The 14,451-nt window shown below is 48.0% G+C and overlaps 1 protein-coding gene across 14 annotated transcripts in view; it reads left to right on the top strand.

The window, feature by feature from the left end:
• Positions 1-14,451, top strand: part of TMPRSS5 (transmembrane serine protease 5) — a 105,321-nt gene that overhangs the window by 30,330 nt on the left and 60,540 nt on the right. Inside the window, exon 16 of one of the 14 annotated variants that reach the window (XR_004819445.1) lies at positions 10,290-10,395. The exons of the other annotated variants lie outside the window; for them this stretch is intronic. The gene's annotated coding sequence lies outside the window, so the exon portion shown is untranslated. Of the gene's footprint in view, positions 1-10,289; positions 10,396-14,451 lie in introns of those variants that run through there. 14 annotated transcript variants of the gene reach the window in all.

Genomic DNA, 14,451 nt, shown 5'->3' with positions numbered 1-14,451 from the left:
AAGCTGAACTAGCCACAGAACGCCATTTTACTTATGAGATATATTGACAGAAAAAACTATGGTTTTTCAGATTTGATATTTCGCAGACATTAACAAAAATGCACAGAGTGACTGAAATCAATAGAGCAAGAGAGTGAGCCTGCCAGTTGAGGGAAGCAACGGATGGGTTGACAATGATGCCGTTTGAAGTTTCACGTGAACATTAGGGTTTTGGAAAGCTTGTACCCACCAGGAGCTGGATAGCTTCCCAATACGTAAAGATTTTCTGCTTATTGGCGATCTTAATGAATGTGAACAGATAGAGGGGGAAGATCAAACGTTCTGATTTGGACTTGCTAGGTGTGAGGGGCTTTCATGACAGAAAGCAGCCTCAGGGAAGGGGCCAGAAGTCAGACTCTGAGAGCCTGAATAGGCAGAGCTGAAATGTTCCTACAGTGGGCACTGCCTGAGTTGACACGGGTGGTCTGTATCCTTTGTGGAACCATGTGGGCTGTTTCCTCATGTGGACAAGTTTACTTGTATCATCAAATAACTCCAGAGCTCCTATGGGGAAGGCTTGGGACAGGCTGGAAGTTGAGGCTGGGCTCAGCTCCCTCCCCTGAAGCTTACTCCACTTGTCTTGGAGACTCTGGGCATCCTGGAAAGTGATCTCTGAGACCCACAGGAGAGAAGGGGGCTTGGCTGGGCTCACTTACCCTGACCATAACAATGCTAAAAATAAACGGCTCAGCATCCCAAACTCTGCTTAGAAGGGAGCCAGGTACCCCCAAGCTTCTGTAGCATATCAGATATGGTGTTTTTCAGAAATCCCGACTGAATCCTGAGTATTGCTACACAAATACCCTGAGCCAAGATGCAAGGGAAGATAAACAAGTCTGAAGCCCTGGCAGAGTGACTGAAACCAATAGAGCAAGAGAGAGAGAGCTGGTGAAGCATCAGAGTAAAGTCAGCTTTCTTCCAAGACTCCAGGCTAGTTGCAAATGCAATGATCAGATATCTAGAGGAGCAGAGAATTTGTCCTGGGCTAGGGTTGTGACGAGAGGTCCTCTCTGATAGAGGCACCCTTGTTTAACACTTTTCTGCATGTTTCTGCCACTGAGTGAGGTGGTGCCCAGCTTAGGCTGGTGGTCACAGCCCCCATCCCCACACCAGCCCCAAAGAGATAGCAATGGTGTATGGGGGTGGGGGGTGGGCGGAGGTTGGAGTTTGGCACAGAGGGATTTGAGCTGAAACAGAGATGCTGGTCCCGAGTACTTTGAAGTCTTTCACATGTAAATGGGTCTTACTTGTCTCTAGATACTCAGTCTAGTGCTGGCTGGCATAGGCAGCTGGTGCTTGGGAAATATTTGTGGCTTTGTGCTGTGAACTACTTTATGGGAATAATGTTGAAGGGAGAAAACATCCAAGGGTGGGAGGAGGCAGAATCATCATGGGGCCAGCAGCAGAATATTTCCCGTGCAGGCTTGTAGAGGAAGGTGAAGCTGTTGGAGGAGTAGAAGAGGGGACGGGCGGAAGGGGGGCAGAGGGGCTGATAAAGGAGAGCCGGGAGAGGGATGAAAGATGGTCATGGTCTTCTGGGCATGGTCACAAAGTATGTGACCAGGCCCAGGTCTTCTGCAGGCTGGAAGGAGAACTGGAGAGAGCAGTCCCCAGGCCTAGCCTCCCTTGCCTGCAAGTCCCTGGACAGAGACATTGGAACCTAGAGTGCACACTGCACCCTAAGCTGGCAATTTTGCCATCAGGGGCCCCCCCAGCAAGCCGCAGTTCCACAGACTGTTCCCAGCAAATATCCCCAAATATCTCTGACGTCCTAACATTCCCACACTCCATGGCTCCCTGATACTTGTAGCTGTAAGTCGTTCACCTTCATCCATTCGGTCACCCATCCACTGACTCACTAATTAATTAAAAAAACATTTTTTGAGTGCATCCTGTATGCCAGGCACATGCTAGGTACTATGGTTAAAATAGCGCTGGTCTCTGAGCAGCTGCGTCCGCACCATCTGGTGTGTTAGTTACCTACGGCTGCCTAACACATGGCCCCAAAACTTCGTGGCATAAACCAACAATAGCCGTCTATGATTCCTCATAGTTTCTGTAGCTTCTGGCTTCGGGCCTATCATGACACCGCTGGGGCTGCAGTCAGGAGGCTTGGGTGGGACTGGAGGACCTGCCTCCGAGGTGGCCCATTCACATGGCACGTGGGTGTTGGTTGCTGGTGGGAGGCTTCGGTTCCAAGCCCTGTGCACGTCTCCTCAAGGTTGCTTGAGTGTCCTCACATTATGGTGGCCAGAACAGTCTGAGAGAGAAGCAGCCAGCTACAGTGTCTTTTGTAACCTCGTCTGGAAGTCACACACCACTGTTTCCACAATACCCTATTGGTCACACAAGCCAGCTCTGTTCAATGTGGGAGAAAACCGCCTCGTGAAGCAAGCATAACGGGGGCCATTTGTGAGACGGGGTGCTTGTTAGAAATGCACATTCTCAGGCCTAACCCAGACCTACTGAATCAGACACTCTGGGAGCAGGGCCTTACATTGGTGTTTGAATAAGCCCTCAGGTGCCTCTGAGGCATGCTGATATCTGGGAACCACTGCAGAGATGTAGGAAACGGTCTCTGCTCTGAGGTCGCTCCTGGCTTAGCTCACGTTATGGAGCAATCATGAAACAGTGCTGTGGCAAGCACATGGGAAGTTAGGGGTGGTGTCCCAGCCCCGCATGCAAGGTCTGCCTTAACTTGAACTCCTCTGACTCTGCCTCTCATTCTACTCCTCTCCTACTCAGGCCCTCTGCTGTAGTCTGATCTCTCCCCTGTCCCCGTGCCCTCACATTGTGCTGCTTCTCTCTTCTGTGGAATGAGCTGTGATGGATGTGACAGCATCTGGCATAATAGTTGTGATAAACACATAATAGTTGCTTGAGAAATCCACCCAGCTTCCATCTCCCTTGTTCTGACCCAGCTCCTGCGCCCTTCACCCAGCCAGATTCTCACCTTTCTTCAAGGCCCAATGTTGGGCTCCACTTCCACCAAGTGTCTCAGACACCGTCTGCTCTAGTTTCTCCTTTCCCTGAGTCTCTGAGCTCCATCTCAGAACCCTGAGATCATGATCGGAACTGAAGTCAAGTCTGACACTTAACCCACTGAGCCACCCACCCTTTTAAATACTATTCTTATGGAACAGCTCAGGGCAGAGAGGCACCTGATGTGATGGAAGGAGTACAGGGCAAAAGACCTACTGGATTCCTGGCTTTTCTGGCTACCCTGTAATCCAGGGCAAGTCCCCCTCACTGATTCAGACTTCAGCTTTCCATCTGTGAAATGGTGCTCAGAGCCACCCACATCTGAAAGGTCACAAATACCTAAGTAAAGAATGGACATAATAGAAATATTCTATAAAGTTGCCAGGGAAATGAAAGCCAATGCTTGAAAGTTATCAGTTATTTCACCGCCATTTATTAAATGCTCACTGCACACTAGAACTGTGTCAGCCTCTGGATATCAAATGGTGAAGGAGGTCCCTTAATGCTCACTTGAGACTTTGCAACAGCTATCGAGAAGAACAAGGCACGGACTGTGTGTGGAATGGGACCCTGCGCGGGTGGGCAGGCAGGTGCTGGGTCCACATGTAGCTCCCAGGCCCTTCAATGTCCTCCATGCCCCAAAGGCCCCCAGTGTGTCCACTTCTGCTGCTGCCTGTCGCTCTCCTGCATCTTCCTGTTGGGCCGGGGCTGGGAAGAGAGGGCACATGGGGGCTCTGAAGGTTTTCCTGACCTTGGGAGAGCCTGGCCCCATGGCCATTAGCCCTCCCCGGGGGCCATCTCTCAGGTCCCATCCTTTTTTTTTTACATATGGCAACTGCACTGTGACTCGCTTAAATATTCCTCAGATTGTTTTCATTATTAAAAGCGGGCGTCGTTCTAACTGTGTCTAGGATTAAGTCTCCTGAGCAGCTGGCTTAATTGCACATGTAAAGTTGCTTAACAGCATCCATCTCTTTGAAAGCCAGTGGAGAGAGTGGTGGCTGGGGGGTTAGGAAGAGCAGGGATCTGTTTGAGTGCAGCCATGCTCCACCGCATTGCCTTCTTTCTCATAAGGAGCTGCGTTTGGCTCTGTCTTGCTAAGTGAGGCTCTTGGCGTCCCTCTGGCCTCCTGGGGAAGGAAAGCAGTCATCTTCTTGTCTCTGATGAATTCATGTTCAGGGAACACGACAGCCAGGTGTAGTGGAAAGATTATCAAAGTGGAGTCAAGAGACTATACTCTGTCCCAGCCCTGTGACTAGCCAGCCAGTGGCCTTGGCCAAAACACGGAGCCTCCTTGGACCTTGTGATCTCATCTGTCAGATGAGCGGGAAGGATAAAGGTGATCTCTTAAGTCCCTTCTGCCCTCATGGTCTCGTATTGTGGGAGGAGCCTCCAGATTTGTGTCCAGCCCTATGATTTTATGAATTCTGCCTGGCTCCCCCTCAGTACCTGCCCCAGATGATTGCTTTGCACATCAGCATTTCTCCAGGAAGGATTAAATATTGCACAAAAGAGAAGAGATGAATGTTGTAATGCTGATAATACCTGACAGCTTACATGTAATGTTTTATGTCCTATATCTTTCAGAAAAATTCAAATGAAATACCATAAAGACAACCTCTGGAGACTGTCCACATGTAGACTTCATGGATTGTCTAAATTTGGGTCTGTGTCAATGCCGAAACTAAAATGGCCACCTCTGCAGCCCAATGCCCCCGTATAAAGTCATATTCTCTATCAACTGTCACCAAATGGCTCATCCTTGATCCTTAAGGAATTTAACTCCATTTATCAAATAGCTACTGAATTCCTATTATGTGTAAAACCTTATCATGTGTGCTATAGGCAATAAGAAGAACAGAACACTCTTTTCCTTGGGGACATGATTTTATATGGTATATCTTAGGTGTTGATTTTCCAAGGGGATAATCGTGTTTTGAGCACCTCAGCATCTTAGCATATTGTGTTCATAGTAACAACAATGACTAATCTTTTAGTTCACACAGAACTGTGTGCCTGCCGTCACGGTAAGTGCTTTGGTACTTCTTCCTCTCCTCTGCAAGACGATCCTATTCCAGAGATGTACGAACTGAGACCCAGGGACCTCAAGTAACTGAACCAAAGTCATAAAAACAGAACAGGGACTCAACCCCGGTCTGCCTGCTTCTAAAACCCATGATGTTTGTCATAAGAAGAATCTGCTTTGTGTAAAGTTGACAGTACAGAAAGAATAGTTGAGTAATTGAGTAAGCAAAGAGTGAGAGCTGGGAAGAATCAGTGAATGGAAGAACTTTGGGGCAGACCCTGAGGGGCTTGAGGGAGATATGGGCCGCCCCCTTCACCTCACTGAATGGGGCTCAGGCCCTGTAGTTGGGTAACTGTCTTCGGGGTCCCTTTCAGTTCTAGTCTCTGCTCTCACTTCAGAAATGACTCCACAACCCCTCCCAGCACACATTCATCCATATCTCCTTTTTTATTTGAGTGGAGCCTCTGCTTTGAGTCAACCAGATTTTTATTTTTTTCTCATTTTGTCTTCACTCTACCTCTACCCCAAGTCTATTTCTAGCCAGGCCATTATGCAGTCCATCTCCTGGACTGAGATCCTGAGACAACCTGGTTTGTGTCCTCAGAGTTATATACTTGATCTCCTTTCCAGATGCCCAGAGTGTGGACCAGCCAGAGGAGCAGGGAGACAGCATGAGTTAGTGCCCTCAGCCCCATCCCGGCACCCTCATCCACGCTTACAAGGCTCTGCCAAGCTGAGGAGAGACCCAGTCAGGGACAGCCCCTCTGTTGGGCCCTCCAAACTCAGGACAGCCTGGCTCCAGGCCTCCAGGCATCAGCCTCTGAAGATTTACTGAGGGAGGGCTGCGTCTGGGGGCTGGCCAGGAAGTCTGTGGTCTCACTAGAGACCATGCTAGAAAACCACTGGCCCAGTCTTGGCCTTTTCAGCCCTGCCTCGTGCCTTGTGCCACCTTTGTGTTTGCATCAGGAGCGCAGTTCCTTCAGGACTCTTTAGCCTCTCTGCAACTTCAGGCCTGCCTCGGGAAAGGCTGAAAGGCCCATTGCCCCGGGAATGCTGGGGCTGTCCTGGACATGAGACCAAGGGAGGGGCAGGAACGGGACCAGTGCAAGCTGGTCCAAGGGATGATGCTGTAGAGCAGGGAGGAAACCAGGGCACCTCTCAGAGGGTGAGTGCCTGCTGGGGACCCTGGAATTGCAGGTTGACCCAGGCAAGCCTGGCCCTCTATGCCAGCTGAGGGGGAGAAGGGCAGGAGGGAATGTGATTTATTGAGAGTTTGCTACCGTGGGCCTCTATCCCTGGTTTATCCTTTGATTATTACAATTATCTTCTTGGTGGGGTTTGACTACTCCCATCCTACAGATGAACAATAGGGCTCAGAGAGGTGAAGTAACTCAACTGTATTCTCACAGCGAGTGGTGGAGCTTGAATTTGGACCCAGATGTTTCTGACTTCAAAGCTCATGCTGCTTCCTGATGAGGGGACATTTCACGCCTGGCTCTTTTCATTCCTTGTGTGGACTCCATTACTTCCCTCCTGCTTCTTGGCTACCTCCCTGCAGCTGGCTCAGAGGTGCTTCTAGGGTTAGAAGGCCAACCCTGTGCTGTGTGTGCTCACATACAGCACACTTGTACAGTGTAGGAAGTATGCAGAGGAGGAGGAAGGTCTGGGGTCTACAGAGATGCTCCCTCCTCACCACGCCCCAGCTACTGTTGCTGCTCAACACCTCCCCCCTTCAGGCTGTCCCCAGGCTCCCCAGGGGCTTTGGGGGTGGGGGTTTGTTATGGTGTTGTAGGTTCTTGTCTCTTTCCCCAACAGGGGTAATTGTAGATGACTCACAGGTGGAACAGGATCAAAACCAATTTTATTTTACTGAATTCTCCCTTCTTCTGCATGCGAAAAAGCTTTAGGGTTGGGGGGGAGGCTCTTCCAGAAAATTACACCCTGCATCTCCCTTTCTGCTGCTCCTAGGAAGTCATTTAAAATGGAAATTAGAGCCCATTATTGCACATTTAATTACCCACCAAATGAATGGCATATTTAATGGAAATGGCAAAATCCTCCAACATGCGTAAGATTTCTAGTTCATGCATCTCCAGACGTGTTGCAAAATAATTCATTAACTAGAGACGTGAACGGCTGGGGCTGCCTCAGGGGAAAAGCAGGGCCAAGGAATGGGAGCCAATGAGCCGACACCCCTGCCCCTGGGGAGCTGAGGTAATATTGAATTCACTCCTACAGAGCTCAGAGGTGCAGCCCCGGCCCCGCCCCAGGAGTGAGGCAGGGAGGCCAGCACTGGGGGCCTCTGGGGCCTGTGCAGGTTGGTCCTTGGCTGAGTAGGAAGGAGAGGGTGGGGTGGCCCATCTCCAGTTCTCTCCCCATGCGCAGGTTCCCATCTATACATTGCAGCCCCAGGCCATATGCAGAAACAGCTGTGGGGTGGAGGGGAGAGCTTCAGAAGTGGTAGGCAGAAGGGAACCACCTCTGAGGCAGTTGATGGGGACAGGCTCTATCCCCCTTCTCCCCCTCCAATCCTCTAGCTGTGGCCTCTCTGGCTTTGGCTCCAGGCTGTTGTTATATTTTAGGGATGTTTGGTCACTCACTCAACCAGCCAACATTTATGGAACATCTGCTATTTGTGGAAAATCTGTTTGTTAATTCAACCATGCAAACAACCAACCTTCTTATTAAATACCTATTATTCATTCATTTCCTTGTTCATTCGTTTTAAGCAATGAACTAACCAGCCAACATATATTGAATAGCTACTGAGTTACTTATTCATGTAACCAATCAGCAGTAAAGTACCTACTATTGGACCATCCATACCTCTATTCATACATCCAATCAGCCAACCAATCAAACAACCAACCAACCAATAACCAACCAACAATCAATACATTAATTCGGCATTTATTGAATTTTAAATGCAAATTCATTCATGCAGCCCGCGGACATATACTGAACACCTACTATATACCAGGCATTGTGTAGGCACCAGGGAAACAAAGATCAAGACACAGGTCCTGTCTTCAGGGAGCTTAGAGTGAAGTATTAGTATTAAGCTAACACTAATTCAGCATTGAATATATATGCCCAGCACTGTGCTAAATGCTTTACGTATATGAACTCATTTGCTATAAGATGTGCCATGAAGAAACAGGCTTTGAGAAGTTAAATAAATTTCTCAGTGTTACACAGTTTTTGAGTTGATAGAGTTTTGGGGTTTGAACTCAGATTTGAAAGTGTGTGCTCCTAACACAGCCCTGCCTCCCTAGGTGGGGTATGGTGCCAGGTATACATTGCCCAGCCCTATGGATAGAGGGGTTAGCATTTGATTGGACCTTAAAGAAGGCATGGGAATCCGTGAGCTAGGGGAAGGAAGGCGAGACACCCTGAGCAGGACAGTGTTGAGAACTAGGGAATGCAGACATATAAGATACAGTTTCTACCCTTCATGGGGCTTTTAATCACACAGGGGAAGTGATAGACACAGATGACTTCACCACAAGGAATGGTGGGGATGGATGGCTGGTGTGGTGTGGGATGGTGTGTGATGAGTCCTACAAGACCCACACATGAAATTCATAGTAGCAGAAGGAAAGAAGAATCCTTCTGGCTGGAGGTGATCAGAGATGTTGTGATGGAGGAGACAGAGCTCAGGACAGCCTTTAAATTAAGGTCGAGTAGGATCTCTGAAAACAGAGCTGGGGCTGGGGAGAACATTCTAGCAGGTGGGATGGCATGAGAAGATGAAAAGCACTAGAAAACAAGTGATACCAACTGACTCCCATTTCAGACTCAAGTATGTGAGCAGTGAGTGGAAGAAGAGTCTGGAAAGACTGGAGTGTTCAGCTAGGGAGATGAGGCTCAGGTTAGTAGGCAGTAGGCAACCAGGTTTTGAGAAGGGGAGAGTGTGAATGATTCTGTTTGTCCCCTTGTTTGTATGTGCCAGGAGAAACACTCCCACAAGGTGCCTCACCCACCTTCCGTGGTGGCCAGCTTCTGGCTAGGTTCAGTCAAAGGGAGCACCAGTCAGAAAACATGTTCTCTGCCCTGCCCTTGCTAGTCAGAACTGTGTCACCCCAGAAATCTATATTTTCAGCCTTCACTCTAGGTACTTTTAGTACTCAGGTAGGCCTGGGAATCATTGATCTATATACCGTTCACTGATCACTTTCTTCTTTAATCTTGGAACCCAAACCAATATTCTTATCCACATTTTACAGTTGAGAAAACTAAGGCTCAGAAGGGTTGTGATGTGTCCAATGTTACCAACTTTTAAAGAGAACAGCTGGGGGCCCCTGGGGGGCTCAGTCAGCTAAGTGTCCAACTCTTGATTTGGCTCAGGTCATGATCTCAGGGTTGTGAGATTGAGCCTGGTGTTCGGCTCTGTGCTGGGCGTGGAGTCTGCTTGAGATTCTCTTTCTCTCCCTCCCCCTGCCCCTTTCCCCACTCATGCTCTCTCTAAATAAAAAACAACAACAATAACAACAGAATAGTTGGGATTAAAATCCACATTTCTGATTCTATACGTGGCTTCTTGGGAGAACCAGAACAGAAGAGCTTCGCAATAATTGAGCCCTCATACTATTTTCTCAAACTTGTTTCCTCTAATCTTTGCGTTGCTGAATATTGGCCATCTGAACTAGCATTGGCTGCACACAGTGCTCTATGGTCCCCCAGCTAATCATAACCTCACAATCCTGTGGCTGTACCTGGTTTGTATTTGCATGTCTTCTCTCTCCAACTGTCTCTAAACTTTTAAAGACAGGCAGTATGGAATAGTGGTTGGTGCATGGCTTCTGGAATCTTCAATCTCTTCCACTCCATAGTCTCACTCACCCCCTCACTCAACCCCTGTATCTCATTATCTACTAGATGATGAATGGCTTTATTTATGAGACTCTAGGACATCATTCGCTGATCACTCCCCCCAGCCCTCCAAATTTATCACTCAACATTTACAGATTCCTTGTTAGTAACTGCTGGGTAAATACTAGCCATTTTCTTATTAGGGTGGATAAGAGGGAGATGAGCCAGCCAACGGGTGGCTACAGAGATAATTTCTGGGGCAAGGAAAGAGCCCTGAGTGTAGGACATATTTTATGTCCAGTGGAGGCCAGAAAAGACCATTGTTGCTTACCTATCATGTGCCAGGTACTTAATGACACTGTCCAATTTAATCTTCACAACAGTCTGATGATTTGTGTGTCTATTTTTATTTTACTGAAATAAACCGAAGTTCAGAGAGGTAAAGTAAAATTCTCTACATCCCTCAACTCATGGCGGCAAAGCCAGGACTTGAATTCATACCTGTGTGTTGCGGGAGTCCATGCCCCATCTGTCACAACCACGGCTTCTGGCATAGAGGTGCTGAGACGAACAACCCAAGACAGAGGACCCACAGCTAGACGACAGGGTCTCAGGCCACAAGACATGTCCAAGGATCTCAGCTCCATTTTCAGGTGGCCGGTGACTCCCTCTGTCCCATCTGCTCCTGCCCTCCCACCCGCTGATTTCGCCAGAGAGGCCCTGGGTAATGACTCAGCTGGGAACCATCCAGCCTCATCTTCCAGACCTACTGGGAAAGACTTCTGAGGTAGATAATGGCTTTTGAAATGTAATTTAATTTAATACGCTGCTGTATTGTTACTAATGTAAGCCCCATTGTGTGTCTCTCTGAGGCAGCCAATTATAGAAACTTTCATAAAGAATATGTCTAAGTCAAGGCAACTGTTACTTTTCTGAATAAATGGGATGGGGTTTAAGCCATCTGGCCAGGACTGGCATTTGAGGCCTCAGTGACTGTAGAGATTCCAGGCTTCCAAGAAAATATCAGGGAGAAGGTCCCCATTGTCCTCTCAAGAGTAGCACAGGGATGGGTACGGAGGATCCCTCTGTTCGCATGCCTTATCCCCAGCCTTCTAGCACATCATGGTGGAACAAGGCCGCCAACATCGGCGTGGGGATTTCTGTGTGCACATGGGCTGACTTCTTCATGTTAATCAAACGATATCTCAGAAGAAAGGAAAAAGGACATGTAATAAGTATTCTTCAGTGTAAGTGATTAGAAGGGGTCTTGTAACAGATTGCTGGCATCTGGGGACCCTGAGTCAAGTCATAATTCAACCCTCATCTGACTGGTATACAGAGAAAATGCTTAAAATACACACAGGTAGGGGCTCCACTTACCTTCTCTCCAATTTCTGACATTAATCTCCCCTCCTCTTCCCTCCTACACCAAAGCTGTCACCAAGGGGTTCCACTGGGTTCCCTGCAGAGACCCACCCTCCCTCCTCTTCTCTGTCACTCAAGCCATACTTCAACAGGCCCTGTACTCAGGAGGCAAGTGTGTGCCCCACTTCCCAGGAGAGTGTGTGCCCTATCACATCTGGGCTGTAGACCCATGTACCTCTGAGATTTCTGAGGGTCACACCCTGAATCTTATAGTGGCTTGCTTGAAATCCTCATTTTTAAATATGATGATGGGAAAAAAAATATCAATCTGTATGTCTGGTGTTAAGAAATTCTCTCTTTAAGTATGTTAATTTGGAGAGGTCTTTCCTCTGGGATTTGGAGGCCAAGGGCCTTTAGTGCTGTTGTGTGTTGTGGGGCACTTGGAGTGTGTGTGTCTATATGAAGTGACTAGAGCTGCTAAGAAGTGTTGGATGGACAAAGGGAACATCTCCATGTCCTCAGGATGAACTCACAGACTGGGGAGAGCACCGGGTCTAGGGGTTTAGGCTCCTCTTCGCCACTGGTCTCATGGGACTAGGGAATCAGAAGGAGAACCAAACACCACAGCCTTCGTGGAGGCCAGCTTGTAGCTCTCCTTCAGGCCATCACTCCATCAGTCCACCAATTTGTCCATCTTTCCCTCCTTCCAGCCTTATACTTTTTCCAAATTAGTCAATAACATTATCTTTGGAGAGTCCAAACTTTAATGAAGGTTACAAGACTCTTCAGCCCAGCCCTGTCTCCTCTCTGGCCTTTCTCTCCTCACCCTCTGGTTCATGCTCTATACCCAGTTAAACTGGCCACACTTTCACCTCCCAGTTGTGGTGCATATTGTCACCCCTACCTCACACCCTCTTTACTTTGACTCCTCTACCAGGTCCATCTTCCACTCACCCTTCAGGCTTGAGTTGAGATATCATTTCCTCCAGGAAGCCTGTCCTCACATCCTCCCCATTGCCTATGTCTGAGTAAATGCCCCTCCTTATCTGTGCTTCCTTAGCTCTTGAATTTACTCCATGAGGACACCTACCGCCCTATAAGGGAAGCCACGAGTGTCAGCTCACATTTCTGGTCTGTGTCCCTGGTTCTCTGCCTGCCTCTTGGGGCTGTCCAGCTGGCTGAAACCTCTCACAGGGTGATCCTGATTAGTGGGCCACCCTAAAGGGGCAGCTTCTACCCATGGAGGAAATCTCAGATTTTGATCTGTGATTGGTTTGGGGTATCACAGAGGTTAGGAGTTTAGGGGATAGGGGAAGTATGATGATTAATTTTATGTGTCAACCTGACTGGGCTAAGGGATGCCCAGACAGCTGGTAAAACATTTCTTCCAGGTGTGTCTGTGAGGGTGTCTACAGAAGAGATTACCATTTGAATTGGTAGACTGAGTAAGGAAAATTACCCTCACCAACATGAGTGGGCATCATTCTGTCTGTTGAGGGCTTAAATAGAACAAAAGGGTGGAGGAAGGGTAAATTCACTGTCTTTACTTGAACTGAGACATGCATCTTCTCCTGCCCTTGGACATCAGCGCTCCTGGTTCTCAGGTGTTCAGACTCAGACCAGGACTTTTACTTTCAGCTTTCACTGCACAGGCCTTCAGATTTTCACTGAATTATGCCACTGGCTTTCCTACTTCTCCAGGTTGCACATAGCAGATCATGGGACTTCTCGGTCTCCATAACCACATTAGCCACTTCCTAGAATAAATCTCCTCTTAAATATGTCTATGTAGATCTTACTGGCTCTGTTTCTTTGGAGAACCCTGACTAATACGGTGGTGGGGGGTGGATATATATTCTTCCTTTTGTGCATCACCTTGGTCTGGTGTCATGGCCAATCTAGCCCTCCCTGAGCTCGGCATTCAGGTGGGGTAGAGTCATCAGAGAGCCCATACTTAGCTGTTCTGAAAGTCTAGGCTTCCTTCCTGCTGGGAAGAGTGTGAAAGCGGGAAATCCCAGAGAGGAATTTTGGGCATTTAGGATTGTGCAGAGGCAGGCAGGCGATCTCACTGCCTGACGGCCTGTGTTTGTTGGTAAATGCACTGTCTCATTCCATGTTTCCTGGATCCTGGGGCTTATCTCTCCCATCCAGGTGGAATTTCAAAGCCTGTTGGAGCAGAGAATCCTGGGACAGAAGTGGGAACATGTTACAGGTTTTTATGGCAGAGTCATCCCTGGAATTTTAATTACCTATCTTCACACTATTATGTATTTACATATCCTAATGATGAGATTACACATTTCAATTAGCATGTAATTATGAGTTCTATTACTTAAAGAAAAATACTTGGGGATAATTACACAATTATGAAGTACAATTAGAAAATGACATATAATTAAATTTAGAAAAGCTTTTGAAACACTCCTCCTACCCTCCCATCCTGCCGCCTGTACAAGAGATGTCTTGTATTTATTCTCTCTCTCTTTCTCCTCTTCCAGTGCAAGTGTAGTCCAGTCCCAGTCCAGTGTGAGCAAGGGGCCTAGGGACATTGTAACTTGGGGAGGTGAGCCCTCATGACCTCTTGGCGGTTTAGATGGAAGGTCTACCTGAGGTTGTGGAATCATGGGGGCATTTTTTCAGGTCATAGGGTGTCGTTGTCCAATCTTCCTGGCTGGAGATCTTCTGGGAGTGCAGAAAGTGAGGGAGCAGGGTGGGACTGGCAATTCCAGAGGCTGGGAATGTTGCCAGCAGGCTGGGCTTCTGATGGTGGCAAGAAACCCATAGGGTATCAGAAGTCATGTCTTCATGACTACATCATTTTACCACCTTGAAAACGCTTCCACTTTCCCAGCTCATTCAATCCTCTGAAACATCTTGAGGCATGAAGACAGTTTAAGGGTTCTTGTTTCCCTTTTGGCATTCCTTTCTTTGAACTGTATGTGCCCACCTTCCTGGTATTTGTCTTCAGTTCTTGGATTTCCCTTCTCTGTTTTCTTCATTGCTTCTTTTTCTACTTGGCTCACAGATTACATGTTATTTTTCTCCAGCGTTCCATCCTCTCTACTGTTCTTTTTTCTCTCTTTGGCAATTGAAATGGTGTGGAGGGAGCAGGTGGGGTAAGGTTGGGTGGTAGCAGGGAAGGTAGCCAGGGCACAGACTGGCCACTGCTTACACATCCATTTCCACTCCCTCTGGAGCACATGGTTGGAGGACCTTCCCCAGACTTC

The sequence above is a fragment of the Zalophus californianus genome, chromosome 11, assembly GCF_009762305.2.
Source record: "Zalophus californianus isolate mZalCal1 chromosome 11, mZalCal1.pri.v2, whole genome shotgun sequence".
Lineage (NCBI taxonomy): Eukaryota > Metazoa > Chordata > Mammalia > Carnivora > Otariidae > Zalophus > Zalophus californianus.
This window is presented reverse-complemented; position numbering and strand designations above follow the sequence as displayed.